The sequence below is a fragment of the Dermochelys coriacea genome, chromosome 10 (assembly GCF_009764565.3).
Source record: "Dermochelys coriacea isolate rDerCor1 chromosome 10, rDerCor1.pri.v4, whole genome shotgun sequence".
NCBI lineage: Eukaryota > Metazoa > Chordata > Testudines > Dermochelyidae > Dermochelys > Dermochelys coriacea.
The window spans coordinates 27025357-27031421 of NC_050077.1; the positions used below are offsets into that span (position 1 = coordinate 27025357).

A 6065-nucleotide genomic window follows, 5' to 3' on the forward strand; every position below is an offset into this window, starting at 1 on the left:
GCCGTGTTAGTCTGTATTCGCAAAAAGAAAAGGAGTACTTGTGGCACCTTAGAGACTAACAAATTTATTTGAGCATAAGCTTTCGTGAGCTACAGCTCATTTCATCGGATGCACTTTTTCCACCAAATGCATCCGATGAAGTGAGCTTTAGCTCACGAAAGCTTATGCTCAAATAAATTTGTTAGTCTCTAAGGTGCCACAAGTACTCCTTTTCTTTTTATTAGAAATAAGCATACTGAGGTAATTTAACCACTTATAAAGATTCACAATATAATGTAAGCATTCACTGTATGCCGCAGTTCCCCCCCCCCCGAAGGGATGGATATCAGAAAGGCTTTGAAACCAAGATATTCATTGTAAACTGAAATATCCCATCACATTGGGATTTTTGTCCCATAAACTGCTTAGTAGTGCAATCAGACATCAGAGTTCACTGAATGCACACAGGACATTAAAATTGCTGTATTGCTAGAATGCTTGAGAAATTGTTTTTCTTTTCCCTTATTGTAGGAAATTAAACAGCGAAGCTTTTGTCTGTTTAGATGCTAGTGGAAAAGCATTCCCAATTATTGAGGCCATGTACTCAGTGATTGCAATGTGTCATGATATTTTCAAGATGCACAAAATATATTGTTATAGGTGGAAGAAGATGCTATTTTTTTTTAATATGAATCATTGTTTTTTCCAGGGTACAAAGGGTATTCAGTTTAAATTTTCTGGAAGACAAAAATGCAGAGAGTATCCAGGTAGCCTGTCTTTTATAGCCTCTTCCTTAATCTTCAACCAAACTTTCAGGGCCATAAACTGACATCAATGAAAGTTGCACCTATGGAATGAGAGCAGTATATAGCCCTTAATGTTAGAGAGTTTTACACTTACACACACACAAAAAGCTGTTCCATACTCTGCAGTCATTCAGCATAAAATTACTTACTTATTATTCATTACTATCTTTAAATGCTTTATTGAAGCATAATGCAAAAAGTATCTGTCCATATTTTAAAAATGAAATTTCATCAGGGCTTGGTCTTCAGAAACTATTAAATGGCTCCATTATTTCCCCTTTACCGACATTGCTGGGTCAGCGCACCAGCTTTCCCTGTATGTGACGTGGACAATATTACAAAGAATTACATCAGCTTTCCATTTCACTGCTTGCAAATGAAAGCTGGATCCAGGTTGGCTTAGCAATCCTGAAGGGCACCTTGATGTGCAATAGGACTTTTCAGCTACAGTGTTACAGAAACTTGCCAGTTTGGGTGTACAGCTTTTGAAAATCCACCCTGGAAGTTCTAGATTGTAGTGGTCATTTTGCCTTGAGGCTTGCTGCTAGTTTTGAATTCATTTGAACCTAAGAGCTTCAAGGAAACTTTCTAGTTTCATAATGAAACCATTCAGTTCCACCCAGTCTCATCCATACAGCACTCTTCTTCTCAAGATGCCCAACTTATGTCATCCAGCTATTGAAAGGTTTTGGGGAGGAGAGGAATAACCTGGTGGCCCCTGCTTGGCCCTCTCTTTTCCAGATGTCTCCAGAGATAGCTAACTGTGTTTTCTCAGGGGAGAGGTATAAAAGCTTGCAAGCCCACCCAAATTCAAAAAGAAACTTCTGATGAGTAGGCAGCCTTCCCTGATAAGGAGCCTGGGGATCTATCAAGCCCAGTGGGTAACTTCATGAAAACGTATGAGCAATACATGCCAATAGCTGTTTGCCCATTAGGTATTTTCACGCAATAAGTAAAAACCCAGTATATGGAAAAGTGGCCAGAGTTAAGTGAAATCCATTGGTTTCAGTTAATGCATGACTCCAGTAAATGGAATCAGCAATTGTGGGTCCTGTGATTTCAGGTTCCTTCTGAGTTTTGTTTTGAATCTCATGTTCATGCAACCCCTCAAAACTGAAAGTGATACTCGGGTGAAACCATACAGACCCTACTGTGTTTCTTTTAAAGTGATGAAACTCACTCAGATTCCCCAGCCTCCCTGCCACACTTCTCTTTCCAATAAATCTCATTCCTCTGATACGTAGCCATCTCCTGATTATAACCCCCCAAAAACAGACCTGTTCCATCACCACTCAAATGTCTTCTCCATCCGGCCAGGGTAGTTCAGTGTAGAGTGCATCACACCTCAAGTAAGGTAAAGTCTCAATGTATGTTCAAGATTTGATGGAACCTTTCTCTGCTGCAGAATGAGAGGGTAGACAGGTAATTTGCAATATAAGAGTCGTTCCAGCTGAAGGATGTGGAAAGAAAGGGACAAAAAGCTATGCCCATAGCTGAAAACAGAGGACAAGCCATCTTGTTACCCCTTGAAGAGCCTAGGAATGCAAAAGGGAGGAACTATTTCACACCCATGCGCTCAAAAACACTAAGAAAGGAGGGGATTGCAGGACACTGCATCCTCACTGAAGAAGGCTCAAGGGAAAAGGGCCCCAAACCCATTAAGGAGGGATGGTCTGGCCAAGAAGGGTTCTAAGCTAAACAAAACCTCAGACTGGTTCAAATTCACCCAGTTTCCAGTTTGGGTCTTAGCCCCTAATTCACAGGAAGGTCAATGCATCTTAACAAACCTTTTATCAAAAATCAAGTTGCACTTTTATATCAAAATGGGAAGCCAATCAAGAGTCATCTGATTTCATTACAAAAGTTTCCCAAATCCCTTATTACAAACTCCTAAATGTTATAGAAAGCAAAATTTATGATTGACACAAAATTTATGATTCACAAACTAACTGAAACCAGAGAGCTGATATAGTACACTTTGCACTCATCACTTAAAATTTTGCTCAACAAAGAAAAATCCCGCCACATACGTAAGCATCATAGTGGAACTTGCCCTGCCAGGAGCACCCTCTAGAGGCAGACTGTGGCAGAACAGTCATGCCTGCCTCAACTTCCATCCTTCATAGTCCCCAGTAACTCCACAACTGCTCTCTTGCCTAATATATACCTCTTTGGGGCTGGTTTATTACCAAAAGCATAGTGCAGATAGTCCATTTAATACCCCTTGTGCATGTAGTCCTTACAGTCAGACAGCCTCTTGTCCATTGACATAGCACATACCACGCTGTGTTATCTTCCGGCACACGTAGGCTCTCTTCTGTCCTTCTGCTAGGACAGCTACCCCAACCCTTCCAACAGGAGTGTAACTCTGTTCTTCCTAGCAGGAACCCCCACAGCCCCTCTGCTGGGAGGGAGATCACTCTCACAAGAGGGAGTGGCCCTCAATCCCACAGCCCTCTCACTGCTCCCCTGGGTGCAGCTCCCCTGCATGGAGACATCAGCAGATAAGGCCCTTGGCTACCTGCCTTTCTTCTCCCTTTTTTTCCACTCAGCTCTCTCTGGTCCTCGACTTCAGTTCTCTGTCTTCAAGTCAGCCCACAATTCCCTCTGCTGCTGCTGCTCTTTCCTTCTACTTTCCAGTCCTCTGGTCCTACATGTCTCGCTTGGGGAGGTCAGGCAGCAAATCCCTCTTGCTGCTCTCTAGCCTTCCCCACTCAGGGAACCACCTACAGTTTCCTTCAGGGAACTCCTCCAGTCTCCTACTCTCTGGCAGCTCTCATCTGCCCATCTCCTGAGTCACTCACTCCCAAGAAGCTCTCACTTGCCCTTTCCTGACTGACCCATGCAGCATTGGCTCACCAGGCCTCTAAGGCCAGGGTGCCCTCTTTTAAGCCCAGTTGGGGTCAACTCACAATTCACAAGCCTGAAATGGCCAGTACCACCCTGTGATGGTAAGTTTCAGTGATTTTGGCGGTAACTGCATAGAACATGGGATCTCAACCTGTGGGGGTCACAAATAAGAGATGGGAGTCACAACCAGTTTGCCCTTTCCATATTGTTAAATCTGAGGGGATCTTGGGTGCATCCCAGCTAGTTGGGAGGATGGTGCTGGTATGGAAAAGGGTGAGAATCACTGGTACAGAACCTTACACAAGGGCTACGCCTGCCACCCACAGCAGGTCAATGGCTAGGTCAGGATCAGAACCGGGCCTCCCAAGTCTCATTTCAGAGCCCAGCCAGACTATGCTGTCTCTCACATCCACTTATTTCTTGGTTTCATTGCTGCCTCTTAAATGAACAGTGTCTGAGTTCAGTACAACTGTCATTTGAATTGGACTGTAAATTCTGACATGTGCATCCCAGGAGGATACAAAGCTTCCTCTGGTGAAGGACAGGATGGGGTTCATGTTACAGAAGGGAGATTTGGGAAAGGCTGTTATTTAGACTGAATGCTCTTTGGGTCAAGCGCTGTTTTAGTTATAGAGTGTCCTTACCAGAATGCCCCCCTTCCAGCACTGGGCAGCACAACAAACACTCAACCTATTGTTTCCCTTCTGGTCTTCTGATGCTCTGCTTGTCCTCCAGTGCTTTCTGGGTTGCAGAAACTTAGCCTCTCTTACCAGCCAGGTAACTTACAGTTCTACCCCCGCCAGTGCACTCGAAGGCCAAAAGAAATGTGAATCATCATAAACATAAACTCATACCTCTCTTCCAGGAGATCTGCTAATCAATCTTTCCCCATTCCTGGCCCAAGCAAGCTTTCTCTCCCACAATGAGAGTTCTAGATCTATTCTTTCTGCCTGCTTTCCCCAAATTAGCAGGACTCTTCTTTTTAAGCCCTTCTTGGAAGCCTTTCTCCTGCTTCAGGTGTCATAATTAGGGCTAATTGGGCACATTAACCCCTTCCAGGCTTGTATAGAAGCTTGTGTGCCCCATTATAGTCTCTTACTATGTGTTTTACAGTGCATAAAATGGATCCTTGACCTCTCATGGGACGTCTATGTGCTACTGCTATGTAAATAAATAAGTAGCAATAATCAGATGGCATTAGAAGTCCTAGTATATAGTGATTTACTGTATTATAAAGCATTGGTATCCTATTGTTTAATGTCAGCCCAGAATATGTTTTTGAGTGACTTTGTTCCATAAGCAGATGAACTTTCCCTTGTGGTAGAGTATTCTTCTTTTGGAAGTCTATTCATTTGGCATTTATTCCTGTGAAATGTAATTATGTAACCGTGATTTATGGTATACCTATATGCAGTTGGTTTAGTGCAATGTGAAGTACTTTAATAGGTCTTATTCATTAACAGGTATTTTTTTTTCAGTTGGCTTCACTGTGATTGGAATAGCTGATAAATGTAGCAATAGTGTGTTCTATGTTAAACGTCTTTGGGCTAAGAGTAATGTGTACCACATGCCTTTCAGAAAGTCAGATAACTATATGCTTCTAGAAAATAACCTTCTAATACCAAGGTGAAAACTGGGACTAAAGATTTGTAAGGGACGAGGGAGGTATATTTACAGGAGTGAACTTCAAAAAGAAGCATTAATATTAAGTATCAGTGCTGGCAAAAAATAAAATAAAAAAAAAAATGCTTCCTTGCACTTCTGAACTTGCTCACATGCATAGTCTGCTGCATAACAGAATATTGACATTGATGCTAAATGGCATTAATAATTGCTAAATTATATTAAATTAAATATCAATCAAATTAGTAAAGCTTACAATACTTGGGGCATTTAGATTTCTAAAAATCACTAGCATCTGCTCCTATTAAAAATGACAGATGATTAGCAAATCCAAAGTTTTGGTGGAATACGCTAGCTAACAAGGTAAAATTAAAATTTACATCTTGTTCCAACATAATGAAGATAATTAAAAAGAGTGATAAAACCCTTTGATTAACCCTCATCTCATTTTGCACAGTACTTTATTATGCAAATTAAATATTCAACATTGTAAACTTAATACCAACAAAAGAGTCCTATATAAATATATTCTAATTTAAAAATTAAGAAAATATACAAAACATTTGATTGGAATTTCTGTTGTGCCTTTTTAAATTGTGAATATAAAACAAAACAGGGGGCAAGTGTCACACTCACATAAGTTATGTCTTGAATTGCTGTAGGCTTGTAGCTTGGCCCTGTTTCTTTCTTGCACCAGGTATTACATTTTCTTAGAATGACTTGGGTTTATTGCTTAATTAGCATTCTGCTATAAATCGAGCTATGCTATGTTATGAGAAACATCATACCCTACAAAACACTTATCTG

At 41.2% G+C, this 6065-nt stretch overlaps 1 long non-coding RNA gene across 1 annotated transcript; it reads right to left on the minus strand.

The window, feature by feature from the left end:
- Positions 1 to 660: 660 nt before the first annotated feature.
- LOC119862075 lies at positions 661 to 4595 on the minus strand. Its single transcript, XR_005295138.2, has 3 exons — positions 4490 to 4595; positions 2063 to 2184; positions 661 to 826 (listed from the first exon to the last, which is right to left on the minus strand). It is a non-coding gene; the product is annotated as an uncharacterized LOC119862075 (long non-coding RNA).
- Positions 4596 to 6065: the final 1470 nt, after the last annotated feature.